The sequence below is a fragment of the Ursus americanus genome, chromosome 22 (genome assembly GCF_024610735.1).
Source record: "Ursus americanus isolate L20-20 chromosome 22, mUrsAme1.1.p, whole genome shotgun sequence".
Lineage (NCBI taxonomy): Eukaryota > Metazoa > Chordata > Mammalia > Carnivora > Ursidae > Ursus > Ursus americanus.
Window position 1 is genome coordinate 19935339 of NC_142148.1, and position 15082 is coordinate 19950420.

The window sequence follows — 15082 nt, forward strand, 5'->3', positions numbered from 1 at the left end:
AAAGAGTGTTGTTTTTCACGCCTGGAGAACTAAAGTGTTTGACTTACAGGCTAAGTTTCTCTTGTAGCAACTCTTCTGAAATACAGCCCAGCCTATTAGCCGGGAGCACATCCACAGAGCTACCCGAACCAGGGAAACCCTCCTTTTCCCAGCTACGAAAAACAGAGCTGGGGGGAGTAAAGGGCAGAGACAAGCCCAGGCGGCTTGAGATGGACACCCCAGCCAGGCCCTCGGAACCCTGAATGTCTGCTCGGCACCCTCTCTCTACAGTCTTACCTGCAAGGCCTAGCTTACCCTGGGCGGACAGGGCAACTTGTCTCCACCTCTGTGGCCCTAGGCTGTGGGCTACCTGGCCCTGTTACCTCCCTTCTTCAAGGAGGGGGACTCTGTGGGCAGGAGCAAGGCCAGCATCAGGAACTCCTTCTCTAGGAGTCTGCGTGCCTGCACCAGGTCAGGCCTGGTCCATGCTCCATCACCGCTGGGTAGGTGAACAGATGAAAGACTCCATCACTGCCGGCTAGACGAACAGATGAAAGACACAGTCACCTGCTCTTATCACACTGCTAAGTTTATTCTCAAAACTTTGACCTCAGACATCGGCAAGCTCGGCCAGCCATTGCTGCGTGCAGTGCCTGTGACCTCTGTTCGCCCTGGGGTAGCTGTGCCACTCATCTCATTCAGTAGAAAAAAAAGACCTTGGAAAATCTGACTCTATGTTCCTGTCAGTACAGCTGCCCATCAGCAGAGGCCATCGGCAGCTGGACACCCGCCCACACTCCGCACTTGGGACCCAGAATTCTCTGCCCAGGTGAGTCACGGGCAGGTAGGTCATGGGCATGCCCCCCGCTGCAGAATTCAGCTCAGCATCTAGGAGGCAGACCTCTTAGCCTACGCAGCCATATAATCACAGGGAAGCTTTTCTGAGAACCAAGCCTGACATGGGTGAGATTCGATCCAAGATAACATTGTGGAAGTCTCATCTGAAAGTCTTTCTCTAAGGAGAGATGTCAAGTATGTCCTCCTTGCCCATTTCCAACACTTAGATAACAGGCTCCATGCCCAGGCCTGGCGTTGCTGATTGGACCAGGTGTCCCAGGCTGGACCAATCGTGGTCACCCCTCAGGATCGTGGGAACCGCACCACGGAGACGGAGACGGAGGCGGTCGGCTGCAGAACACCGTAACCCTTTCCTTCAGAGGAGTTATCTCCGTTTGTCGTGATACACATACTTCTGTGATTATTTGATAAATGAATGAATCACTGAATTCATAAATGAATGAACGGTTGAACTGCAAGGTCAGGTAAGAGTTGAGGTTAGCAGCAGCCCTGAAAACGGAGAAAGAATCCATGGGGCCGTGGACATCGGAAGCCCTGCCAAGGAAGCTGGTCTCTAAGGGGGAATGGAGCAGACAGACAGGAGGCCCATCCATGGTTCCTGCAGGTGGGCTCCGGCAGAGTTCTTGGATGCCCCCAGAAAACCCTCTGTCTGCACTGGCTTGAGTTGGCTTCTGCTCCCCGCAGCTGGTTATCTCCTAAATTTCTGCAGGCTAGACACGTCTCTGCAAACCGAGATGGAGAGAGACAGCCTTCCCTCTGGAAGGCCCAGTAGCCTCCAGGAAGTACACCAAGGCTGGATCTACAGTGGCCCAACATCCTGGAGAAAAATGTAAATACAGCCCGCAGCCAGTTGATTGGCCTTTAAATCCACTGATGTCAAACTCCTGGGGACCGAGGGTACGGTTTGCTTCGCGATCAGACTAGGACGTGAAGAAAAGACAGTCTGGCTTCTGAGGTGTGTCACGAGTGCCCCAGTTCTCCAGGATGAGAGGGAAACACCTCTCTCTCCCAGGCAAGCCTGAAGGCTGGGTGGAATGATGGTACCAGAGGCCACCCCTTGGATCTCATTAGCTAAGTGCACCTGATGACAAGTGACAGCTGGCACTCCTCGGGAGAAATCCAGGGTGCATCCTTCCCTGCCGCAACAAGCCATTCACACCAGCTCCATCCTTGCACCACCCTGCCACTCCGGGTTGGGGCCGCCAACAAGTGAGGGAGGAAGATAGTCACACTCGTGTTTGCAAACTGTCACCTTTATAAAACAGGCGGCATTTTTCTATTACAATTAAAAGCACTTATGTCAAGTTTCCTTCTAATTAAATCCTCTGCCTTTGACTCGCTAAAGAGCAGCAAAGAGTGGCCTGTGATGGTGCCAGAGGAAAACGGAAAAATCCCGAAGCTTCCAAAAAGACCAAAACCCCTCTGAGAGCTGCTGACCCTAGCTGGAGCCAAACTTTAAAATTCTGTGGTCTTCACTCAGGAAGGCAGGTGGGAATATGAGGAGTGTGGAAATCACTGTGGTTACCTACCCCATACTTCTTTCCGGCCAACAAAACCCCAACTTTGTTCAAGTATCAGGTGGAGATTCTTTGACCCCAGGATATCATTCCATGCTCACCAATATGACACAAGGGAATCTGCTGGGGAAAGTTTTCTCTGTTCTTACGAAAAAGAGGCACTTAAAGAGAAATTATCTGCTCCTCTACTGACTCTTGCCTCCTGCCTGCAAGCACGGTATAAGGATGTAAGGATTGGAGCTGTGGCAGCTATTTTGTGACCATGAGGGGAAAGTCAAGAAAATCATAGGCCCAGAGACATGACATAGTTGAGCTGCTAAAACAGTACCTGCATCTTCATACCTCTACAGATACTATGTGAGAAGAGTGTATCCTTGCTTAGTTATATTTCCTGTTACCTACTGCTGAAATATTCTTAATTGATAGAAGGTATCAATCAAGCAGCTAAGTTTACATAGAAGAGGGAAAGTAGCATTAATTTTGTGCCTGCTTTCAGGTGCACTGAGAATAGAATACAAACCCCCTTCCTGATCTGCTTGCTTCATTTCATGTCACCCTTCTCCCTTTCTGTATTCCAGCCGTACCAGCGTTCTTTCATTTCCTCCAATACATCAATCTTGCTCTTGCCTTAGGACAGCTCATGCTGTTCTGCTCAACCTTTGAAGTGCTCATCGTCTGCTTTGTGCCTGTCTTCTCTGCATCTTCTCATCATTTGGGTCTCCAATCAATACTCCCTTCCAGAAGCTTTCCTGATAATCCAATCTGCAGTAGCCCCAACTTCCCTCTGGTAACTTACCCTCCAAGACTACATTTGTTGACTTCTTATTTCCACTCTCCCCCAGTGAAGTCTAAGATCTGCCGACTACACAGCCCTGGAGGCCTTGTTCCCTATTCTATTCCCCATGTTTAACACAGGCCTGACCCGCCACAGCTCCTCATATTTTTAAATCAATGAATGGACATTCTGGTCACTGTGCTAGTCCTTCCATATGTTAGCACGCTGCACTCCATCCATTGGTCCATGAGGTAGGGATGCTTCTTCCCATTTCACAGATGACAAAACCAAGGCTCACAGAGTTTATGAAATTTATCCAAGCTTCCGCAGCCAGTAAGGGGAGGGCCATGGTTGAAACACAAGTCTCCTGGCCCTACAGACTCTCCTCCACATGGCATTTATCTGGCTGAGTTTTGTCAATTTTTTCAGAAGATAATTGGGCAACACTTCCAAACTTGGCATTGGGGAATCTTGGTTTATTAGCAATTTCATCAACAGACAGTAAGATAAAAATCTTCCACCAGCTGCTCAGTTCAGCACCTATCCGGCAGCGACTTGAGGCCGGGATGCCAGAGGGTTCAAACACAGAGGGGTCCCACAAAGGAAATCCACAGCACCTGGAGCTAGCACAACTCCCCAAGCTCCAGATGGCCAGGAGGCCAGCGGTCACCGCGGGGAGAATTCCAACCTCCATAATAATTTGGAACTTCATTCCCCTTGCTCTATGTGTGTCTAATGCTATATTAAAATAAGATTAAAAATTATGCACAAGCAAAATGTAAAATCAGTCACTTTCTAGAAACTGAACCCTTGAGACATTATGGCTCAGAGTCACCTGTGACTATGGAGTGTGATATTGGAGGCCAATCAGTGAGGGAGGGTGTAGACAACAAAATCAAAAAAACAAATGCTCGGCAAAAGGAAAAGAGGATGGAAACAACATTTATTAAGTGTTGAATATGTGCTAGGCTCCAAGCAATAGCATTTGATAAGCATTAGCACATTTAATTTATGCAGCAATATGTCAAGGGAACAGGTAGTGATCAAGACTCTTTCAAAAATGCCTAAATCTACTTGACCATCTGCTCCTGATGAAGACCCTGATTGGGCCTTCCTTTGGAGAATGAGGCTGGAGCAAGGCCTCTCTGACAGCTCTACCCTGGGCCCAGGGATCTCTGACCTGCCCTGAAGTTGGAGAAGCAGAACAAGTTAGTCTGGACTTGACAGATGCCAGTCTCCATCACTGATTCCACAGTGCAAAGCTGCCATGAACTGCTGTATAGGTTTCACACTGCACAAATCCAGGCAGTACCAGTGCCATTAATCTGATGTGAATGGCACCCCCAGTGCTACACAGGGTAAACCTGCCCAACTATACATGGCATTCCTGTGCAACAGAATCTCCGAGTTGTTTTGCTAGGGTGTGTGGGTGTGTGTTAATACAGATTTCTGGGCCCCACCCCCTGGATATTGGAATTCCATTCGTTTTTAGGTGGGGCCTGGGAATCTATTCTATAGATGCCCCCAGGTGATTATGATGCAGGTCATCTGCAGACCGCCCAATGAGAAACCCTCCACTGAAAAATTGCCATGATTTTTTGGCTTGTATAGTAAATTCCAGAGAGGAAGCTGGTATCCCTGATCATTCCTTTCTTAAAAAAAAAAGGGGGGGTGGGAGGGGAGAGAATGGAAAACATTCTCAGGAACGTAGAGCCCTACTGAGCTGATTTCCAGAGCAATGTGCTTCTATTACATCCTGGCAAAAGGTGAAGCTAAATTCTGTACTCTGCAAATATGAAGTCAAAAGTTTCCGAGTATAAAACGAACTATTGTCCAGGACAGGGAGGTGGCAGCCTCCACTTCAGGAGAAACCCTGGCATTGGCACAATCCCTATAAAGTGATTCCTGGGGGGGGGGGGGGGGTTGACCATTAAGTAGGGAACCCCCTCCCACCGCGCCCCTGAGCAGAGATGACTTCTGTCTACAATCACCACAATTAACTGCCCTCTGCCTCCTCTCCTCTCTCGTAAATATGCTTCCATTCAATCTGCTAGAGGATTTTTTTCTTCTTTCCACAGATAATATATCCTTGACTTTCTAATGGAAACCAAGCGGAACTAGGATCTCTTCTACAGTCGTTTGGCTTAATGAATCCTTATCCACACAGGGGGAGAAAGTGCCTTAGTCCGTTTATCCATACAGGAAGGAGGGACAAATTCCAGGGGATTCTCTCTAATTTTCCAGTCATTCCAGGTATACGTCCCTGACATACACAACATGCCTCCATGCTACTGTGTCCGTCTCCAACAGTCCCCTGGATGGAGTGTCCTCAGACCCATCTCCACTTCTGGAAATCTTTTTCACGTCTCCGGGCCCAGCACAACTGACGTGTCACCAGACCAAGTTCCCGGGGATGAAACTGACCTAGCCTCAGTTCTCCAGCCACACACTGGCCCTCGGTCTTACCCCCCAGTCTGCCCTTGTGCATGGCCAGCTGGGTACCCACCTGTCTCTTTTGCTAAACAGAAACTCCTTCTGGGTAGAGCCTGTGCCTGGGTGGGCGCCCAGGAAATGTGCGTTGAAGGCAAGCACGCCACGTGCAATTTAACGCCACTTTTAGTGATGTGGCAAAGCGATAGGGTCTTATTAATTCATATGAATTCGGGAAGAGCTGAATTAATGAGAAATGGGGGTAATCTGAAAGAACAATAGCTTATTTACTCTGAATATCATGCAGAAAATCAAATCAGCCCAAGAGAATTGCTGAAGAGAGGCCTTGCCTTCTGCATTAATGAATCGGTAAGAATGTGTCAAATATGGCCCATCACTTCCATAACAGTAGCTTCCCTGGGCTGCTGCATCTAGAAAGTTGAGAGGCTAGGAGCCAGGGCCTGGAGTCAGGTGATCCTGGGCTTTATGTTTCCTGCACCACTTACCTGCCAGCTTACTTACACTCTCTAAGCTGTCTCAGTTTACTTGTCTATAGAATGGGAGTAATGGTAATACTTTCCTCCCAGGTCTGCTGTGAGAAGAGACCGTGTCTGTCATGTACTTGGCACATCGTAAGTGCTCAATTAATGTCACCTGCCAGTTTAATAATTATTATTTAATCTGTGGAGGAAGGGGTTTCCTCGATCTGAAGACAGTTTTGGCACTCCACTGGGCATGTCCTGAACGATAGAGGGGAAAAAAACTCACGAAGTCCTCAGACATCGAGGACCCTCAATATGTAGATCTCAACCCCAGCTGTCTTCTGATGAGCTCCCCAGCCAGGGGAGCAGGCGTGCAAAGTGACAGAAGGCAGAATAGCACCCGAGACCGGCCCCACTTTCCAATCACTAATATCCCTCAGGATTCCAGGAGATCAGCCCCCTCCCTCCCTCCCTCCCTGCAGCTCCCCCAGAGGTGAAAACCAAAATATTCCTGTTGGCTTCCCCCAAACACCGGCTACCAATCTGCAGGAACCCCAGCAAGCCAGGCTCCCCACGATGGAAAGCAAGCCTCCCGCACCCCCTCCCCGCCCCCGCCTCCCTGGCCAGCACATTTTAAAGACACAAAACCAATCAATAGGGAGCATTCAGAGAGCTGCTGCCAGTGGCTAGAAGAGAATAGATACTGAGAAAGTCATAACGATGATAAATCCAGGATCTGCTCCTCTCTGACTAATGTAGGCACTAAAACACGCCATGAATATCCTGCTTTGAAACGTGTCACGCTTCTGAGGGACCAATCAATCTTTGGCTCTCGGTGGACCACATTAAAATAAATTTGTCACTGTGAGTTTATGAAATATTGATGGTGTTTTTTAGTCAGGGTGTTAGGAGGTGGAAAGGTGTATCAGAAGAGGGAGGCAGGGAGTGGGAGAGTTGCTTTAATGAATTATCTTCAGGCTCGGAAGGGGAGCATCTGCAGACGCTAGAGGAAGAGGGAGCATGAGGCAAGTACACTGGCGTGGAGAGCAAAAAAAACTTCCAGAAGGAGGAAGTCCCGAGCTGGCTGTCCTGTCTAAACTGCAGGACAGACAACACTAATGAATAGGTAGCCTTGGGAGGGGTTGGCGGAAGATGAGGGCTTTCTCCAAAAAGAAGGATTTGCATATGTAAATCTACATCTTGGAGAGACAGATCATATTAACATATTACAGGTTCTGAGAAACCCTGCAGTCAAGAAGCTCCTTTGATTTTGTGGAACCTAGCATTTCGCAAATTTACCTGATTTGGTAAGACCAGCATCTTGTTGAACGCTAGGGTTCTGTGGAAACCAGGACGGAAATGTGGTCTAATCTCTGCCTCACTAAGCGTAATGCACCTTACGCCAGTTAGAATGGCAAAAATTGACAAGGCAGGAAACAATTGTTGGAGAGGATGTGGAGAAAGGGGATCCCTCTTACATTGTTGGTGGGAATGCCAGTTGGTACAGCCACTCTGGAAAACAGTGTGGAGATCCCTTAAAAAGTTAAAAATTGAGCTACCCTATGATCTAACCATTGTACCACTGGGTATTTACCCCAAAGATACAGACGTAGTGAAGAGAAGGGCCTTATGCACCCCAATGTTCATAGCAGCATTGTCCACAATAGCCAAATCGTGGGAGGAGCCGAGATGCCCTTCAACAGATGACTGGATTAAGAAGATGTGGTCCATATATACAACAGAATATTACTCAGCCATCAAAAAGAATGATTTCTCAACATTTGCTGCAACATGGATAGCAAAATGCTAATGGAGGAGATAATGCTAAGCAAACTAAGTCAAGCAGAGAAAGACAATTATCATATGGTTTCACTCATTTATGGAACATAAGAAGTAGGAAGATCGGTAGGAGAAGAAAAGGAAGAAGAAAGGGGGGGTAAACAGAAGGGGGAATGAACCATGAGAGACTATGGACTCTGAGAAACAAACTGAGGGCTTCAGAGGGGAGGGGGTGGGGGATTGGGATAGACCGGTGATGGGTATTAAGGAGGGCACGTATTGCATGGTGCACTGGGTGTTATACGCAAGTAATGAATCATGGAACTTTACATCAAAAACTAGGGATGTACTGTATGGTGACTAACATAATATAATTAAAAAAATATTATTAATTAAAAAAAAAAGGCGTAATGCTTAGACGTCAGCACCAGTATCAGCAGAGCGCTGGTTAGCAGGCCTCATCCCAGATCAGCTGAATCCGAATCTGCATGTAACAAGATCTGGGTGATTCATGCAGAGTAAGTATGGAAAGGCCTGGTTTAAGTGGTTCGCCAGAGAAAAAAGACCATGTAGGACAAGCTGAGATATGCCCAGTAATGCAGGGCTGGCTTCTGCCGTCACCCTGCCCATCACCTGCACTGGAGGACCCAGGAACCGTCTGGCCTCTCCTGGCTTTGGGGCTGCTTGTCAGCTAAGCCTTCCTTGCAGCGGCATACGTTCAATGGGGTGATGGTGGTGACCACTCTTGAAACAAGTAGAAAAGATGGAAACCCAGGGGTCTTTTTTGCATTTGCAAAGCCAGAAGCCAGGAGCACCTCCACCAACACCAGAAGGCTGAGCTGAGGTCATCAGCCTGCCCCACCCACTCAACAGGCTCGGACTTGTCACTTGGCCTCCAAAGATAGCTGGTGTCCGCATGTGGAAACCAGAGTGGAGAAAGGACAGGGAGCCCGGGAAGAGCACTCCTGTCGTGTGGAGTGTGAGGAGCTCATGCCCCCTAGGGGCACATCCCAGTTCCACTACTTAAGCAGCTGTGTGACCTTGGCCTGTGACGTCACTTCTCTGAGCCCCAAGACCCTGGCTGTCTTGCTCACCATTATACCCCCAGCACTCAGCACGTTTAAAACATAGACTTGCTGAAAGCATGTTTGATGCACAAATGAAAATACTGTCCAAGCTGTGTTGTGGGGACCCTCCTCGTTCCTGCCTTTCCAGGGTTATTGAGAGAAATCATGAAATGGGGCCAGGAAAATGGGAGGCACATAGTGGACCCTCAAAATGGGTCTCTGCTTGACTTATGCATTGGCTGGTCCCAGTGTAGACAACTGAGGGAAGTTCTCCTTCCTGCTCATGCTCTGGCAGCTTAGACAGTCAGTCTGGCTCTGGGCTTTGTTAATTACTGATCCATTCTCTGGTTGATTGAGGAGGCAGAACAGGATTCTGCTCCCGCTGGTGGCTTCTGAACTTCTTTGTTCCTCAGAATTGCCCTCCCCCTGCCCAGAAGGGAATGGGTGGTCAGGAGCCATGTCATACTCTGCAGGCCAGCTCTCAAGGCTTCTCAACCTTCGTCCACTGACCCTCAAAACGGCCTGCTGTCCTGGAAAGTCAGCTTGGGAAAGAATCATGTTCTTTTCCTTAAACAGCTAAAACAATGTAAAGAAAACGCCAGCCCCTGGCACCCACAGGGGTGGCCCTCCTCCTTCCTCTACTAACGTACCTCGTGGCCAGGACGGGCTGCTGCATTTCTTGTCCTCCCCTGGTGTCTGAGCAGACCATGCTTCAGTCCATTCTTCCCTCAGATTCCTCAGTTAGCTGAGTCTCAGTTTTCTCTTCTGTAAAATGGGGAGAATGAATCCTTCCTAACACAGCTGTGATAAGGATTAAATGAAATAATGCATGCAACTGATTATTGATTCTTTATTGATACTGACCAATGAATGATGATGCCTCACATGAACCAAGCACTCGAGAAGTTAAATGAATCACACAGTTACAGCTGTTAAGGATTCTTTTTGACATCAGCACGTGCTACAGAAGATGCTCCACGAAACTGACTGAATGAAGGAAGGACCTGACACACCAAGAGAAAATAGATGATACCGTTTGAGAGGCAGAAATAACAATGATTTAGTGATTCACGTATGCCTGGCAATGTGCCAAAATCTTTTACATACATTATTTCATGGAAGTGTTCAAAATAACCCAATGAGATGGGTACTGTTAGGATCTCCATTTCACAGGTACAGTAACTGAGGCACAGAGAGGTTAAGTAACTCGCCTAAAGCCACGCAGTTAATAAATGAAAGAGCTGGGATTCAAACCTAGGTCTTTCTGACATCAGAGGACTGAGCTTTGGGTCATAAAGTTATATCACACAGTGCTTTACAACCACTAAAACTGCATCCAATGAGGCTCCCATAGAAGACTAACATCTGTACCTCCAAGATTCAGCTGAACTAGAAAAACAAAAGGAAAACCAAGTGCCCTGAGATTGCTCCACATTCCACCAGGCACCCCACAAACGGAGGGTCAGTCCCCCAGATGCTGATGTGAAGGAAAGAAGTGGTCACGAGCAGAGGTGGGTTTGTGTCCTGTTTATATTGTGTCGGCTGTGAGACTTGGGGCAAGTGAATACATCGCCAAATCCCCATTTCCCTGTGCGGCTTACAGAGTCATGGGAAGAGTTAATGTAAGCTGTCAGTAAAGCAGCCACATTCCTATGTGCACACCCCATGCCAGGCAAAACAGCGGGTTCCTCGGATCCAAAGAGCTGCCTCGTGAATTCAGACCAGTAGAGGCAGGGAATACTGCAACAACACAGAGCAAAGAGCAACCAACTCTATACTGGGGAGGGGTGGTCAGGGAAAGGCCATGGAGTTCCTATCTGAGTGGGCTCTTGAAGGACGAATAGGAGTTCTCTAGGCAGACAGGGAAGAAGCCCTTGGAGGGAAGGCTGTAGACAGGAAAGGGCTTTATAAATTGTGACATGTGACTGTGTTTGCCCCAGTATCTGACCAACACCATGTCAGGAAGAAGTCAATTTAGCCCGTGCATCCTGGTGCAGAACCCCTCCACTGTCACGCAAGCATGACCCTCAGCCCCACTGCGAGGTTCATTTCCACAGTCTCATTGCTAGAGTGACAGGATTCTGACATGGTCCATCTGTGCCGCCAGGCAGGCAGGTGATGCTGGATGGTTAAGCAGTAGACAGTCTCCATCAGTTAAGTGACAAAATCAGCCCAACCGGTGACTGTTATTATACTAACACACCAAGTAAATGACTAGCTGACTGTTTGACTTTTCAACCAAGCATGTTATGACACTACACAGACTGCAGATCGATTTAGCCCCCTCTGGGCCTGAAGCCTTTAGAAGGTTTCCTCGATGAAGTTTCCATATGAGCCATAAATGTGAGCAAAAGCAAAGAAGTATCCAAGTGGCCCTTGATTATCAGCTGCACCTGTGCCTAACACCCCAATGCAGACCTTTGGTAAAGCCAGAAGGGAGGTCCAAGAGGCCCAAAGTAGACTATAAATCGTGGGAACTTAACCCCCTCAGGCAGGTACATGGAAGTAGAAAGTCAAGGAAAAAGTGGGAGAAAAGTGTCAATATCTACAGGACACAAAGGACACAAAGGACCTCTATGACCAACTTACCCAATATGGCAGATTGCATTATTCTTCACCATATTTACTGCCCTCCCTAAGGGAGAATTGTATGTCCCCATCCCATGTGGAATGAACATGGCCATGTGACCTGTGCTACCCGGCCTGGAAGGAGATTTACTAACCCTGCCTCATTGAAATCAAGAATGGCCATTTGACTTCCCTTGGCCAACTAAAATGCGGGCAGGAGTAACCAGTGTCACCAGTTCATCATTACCATGGCTTTCCTTTCTTTCCGGCACAGACTAACAATGTCCCACTGTCCCATGGAGGCTTCTTCATCAGTCTGGATCCCAAAGTGCAGGTGTGTGGAAGAGAGACAGGTCCAACATGAAATGTACATGCCGTGTAAGCAAAAAATAAATGTTTGCTATTTTAAGCCACTGGGATTTGGGGATTATTTGTTACCATAGTGTAACCTAGATGGAACTGCCTGTTACACCCACCCAGCACCATGGAATGGAAGAAAGAGAATGGCAGAGAATGGCAGCAGGCACTTTTAACGTATAGAGATGCCACCAGCTAGTAAAGAAACGAGGTCCAAAGAATTTCCAGAAACTTTCAGCAACAGTTCCTCTGCTCTTAAAGCAGAGGTCCTCGACCAAGGCCTAATTTTCACCTCCCCTCCCCACCCCCAGGACATATGGCAACTTCTAGAAGGATTTGGGGTTGTCATGACTTGGATGATGCTACTAAGAGTCTAGTGACTAGAGCCCGTGGATGCTGCTGGACACCCTACAACGCACAGGACGCCTGCCACCACAAAGAGTTATCCATCCCCAAATGTCAATAATGCTGAGGCTGAGAAACCCAGCCTTAGAGAGAAACCAGGAAGGGGGAAGGGAGAAGTGGGCTATATATCACATTTAACAACAAAAGCATGTAACATCTACATACCATTATTGAATTTACAAAGTGTTTGCTCATACATTCTCTCATTTCACCTTTACGCTTCTGCTGAAGGATGGGGACTATTAGCCTATGTCATCACCACAGTAACAGAAACCCAAGCACACAAGCTTACCTGAGGGCACATTTACAAAGAGAAGATCAGAATTCTCACCCAGTTTTGCTGCCCCATTTCCCTACCATGTTTCATTAAACCATGGCCGTTTACAATGTCATTTCCTCCAGGACGGAGATCAATAGTCAGTCACTCATTTGAAGGCAGTGTCTAAAGACAGATATGGTTAATTTCTAAATCTTCCAATCCCTTTGAACATGGGAATCAGCCAAACAGGCATATTGCTTAGTGCATCTGTTTTGATAAGCATAGCTTTGTTTTAATTATTTATGATAATACCAAGTGCATACTATCGATGACCCTGGTATATCTTGTCAAAGTAACAATGCCTTGGAGAAGTCTCTAAACCAACGACCTCTTAAATCTTTGCTGAGAAGTGGAGCAAAACCATGGTGGGGATTCTTGGTGGAAAGTCATCTATTGCCCGACCAATTAGCCAAACCACAATGTGGGATGCTCTCCACTGGAGCATTCCAGTGATGCAAGAGGCTTCTTGTTCCATGGGTCTCATCAATAAAGGCTGGCAAAGGAAAAGCCAGGGCATGCGGACTGTGGGAAGACCCATCATCCAAAAATACCATGCAGGTCAAACAGTTCCTTACAGACAAAAATATGTCGTGCAGTTCCCATCAAGGCCCCTTAGCTCACATGTATAGAGAACAAAACTAGACACTATTCCCATTAGTCATCCAGGCTCACATACTGCCAGTGTTCAGACAATCTTTCCAAGTCTATCCAAAGACTTCCAATTACTAATCCGGTCAATGAGCCCCAGCCTGAATACTGGTAAGAGGCACGTGAAAAGATAATAGTAACAATGGAAATCAATAAGTATGCTTATATTCCTATAGGGCTACAAATAATTGTTCATCAATATAAGTATCTATTCCATTTTGCAGGGATTGTTATGATTATCATTGCATTTGGAAGCTGTCTTTACGGCAATGTATTAGTCTGGTAGAAATTAAAGAATTGAGTGAGTATGGAAAACAGTATAAGGGCTCCTCGAGAAATCAAAAATGGAACTACTATATGATCCAGCAATCTCTCTTCCGGGTATATAGCCAAGGGAAACAAAATCATTCTTTTGAAGAGATATCTGCACTCCCTGTTCATTGCAGCATTATGCACAAGAGCCAAGATACGGAATCAACCCAAATGTCTGTCAATGGATGAATGAGCAAAGAAAATGTCACACACACACACACACACACACACACACACACACAATGGATGGAATATTATTCAACCTTTAAAAAGAAAAAAAAGGAAATCCTGTTATTTGAGACAACATGGAGGAAACTGGTCAGCATCATGCTAAGTGCACTACGCCTAACAGAGAAAGCCAAGCGCCTACCATGATGACCAGAGTTGATAATACTGGGGGAGAAAAGAAGAGGAGAGAAGAGGAGAGGAGACGAGAGGGGAGGGGAGGGGAGGGGAGGGGAGGGGAGGGGAGGGGAGGGGAGGGAAGGGAAGGAAGAATTGAATGAGAAGGCACGGAATAGTGGGAATACGTGTGAATGTAACATTTTCAGTTACCCATTTCTGACCTTGATTTCTGAGTGATTTTGACATAAGGGAATAAAACGGGACAAGGTGCAGTAGGCAGAGTCCATTGGAACTGAAAGACTGATAAGATATTTGGGTCTTTTACCAATTTTCTGTAACAGCATTTACGCAGCTTCCCACAGAGATGAATCCACCCACCGGTGCAGGAGCCCCGCCTGCAGCAGAGGCTCCTAGTGCCCTGCCCGCTGCCCCTCGCCCACAGGACCCACCTAGGGCAGCAGATGGAGGGACTTCCAGCTGGTCGTCCACCTGCAGTGCCTGCTCCTACACCTCTAAATTCTCCAGCCAACAGGGTTTGGAAGTCAGCGCATCAATGTCCCAGCCTCCCACCCTGCGAAGATGTGAAGGTGCGTACATTCTCTCGAGGGTCCCCAGCAGGATTAAGCCCCAGTCCCCCACAGCTATAACTGTATACTCATTCTCATGCCATTTCGGAGGCTTTTCTTCCTTCTCTGTCCTGCTTTCCCTACTTTCTCCCCTCTGTTTTCTGGGATCACCTCCCAGAAAAATAAAGGAGCCTGCACCCAAATCCTTGTCTCCTGAAGATATGAACGGAGACCATACCCTCCAATAAAACAGGAGCTAGGGCTCTAACCCTCCTTGAGGTCCAAGTATATAGAAACATGTACAGTGGACAAGGGTGAAAGGGAATAAAGCCAGATGACGGGGAGGACCCTGCATCAGAGAGTGAATGCGGACAGACAAGGCAGAGACACTAGAGTAAGGGGACCAATGCAACCTTGATGGTCTAAGGGTTGGGGACAGCTTGGTTCCACGTAGATGGATGAGTCTGGTTCCGGCTCTTTCCTCGACCAGTACCACACCTGCCGGGTGCTTGTTACTCCTTTCTAGCTTCCTCTGAAGGAACTGTCTGTCCTCTTTGTGTACATTATTGGTTGCAGGGCCATTAGAAGTCAAAAAGAAATGATCCTCCTTCTTCTGGCCACTATCTAAGCAGGACCAGGGGCAGGCTAGCAGCCTACGGTTAGAAGCAAGACACC

At 47.6% G+C, this 15082-nt stretch overlaps 1 pseudogene; it reads left to right on the top strand.

Annotated features, from left to right (window-relative positions):
* The window catches only part of LOC148108032 (ubiquitin-like-conjugating enzyme ATG3), a 91313-nt pseudogene extending 90130 nt beyond the window's left edge, over nt 1-1183 (top strand).
* Nucleotides 1184-15082: the final 13899 nt, after the last annotated feature.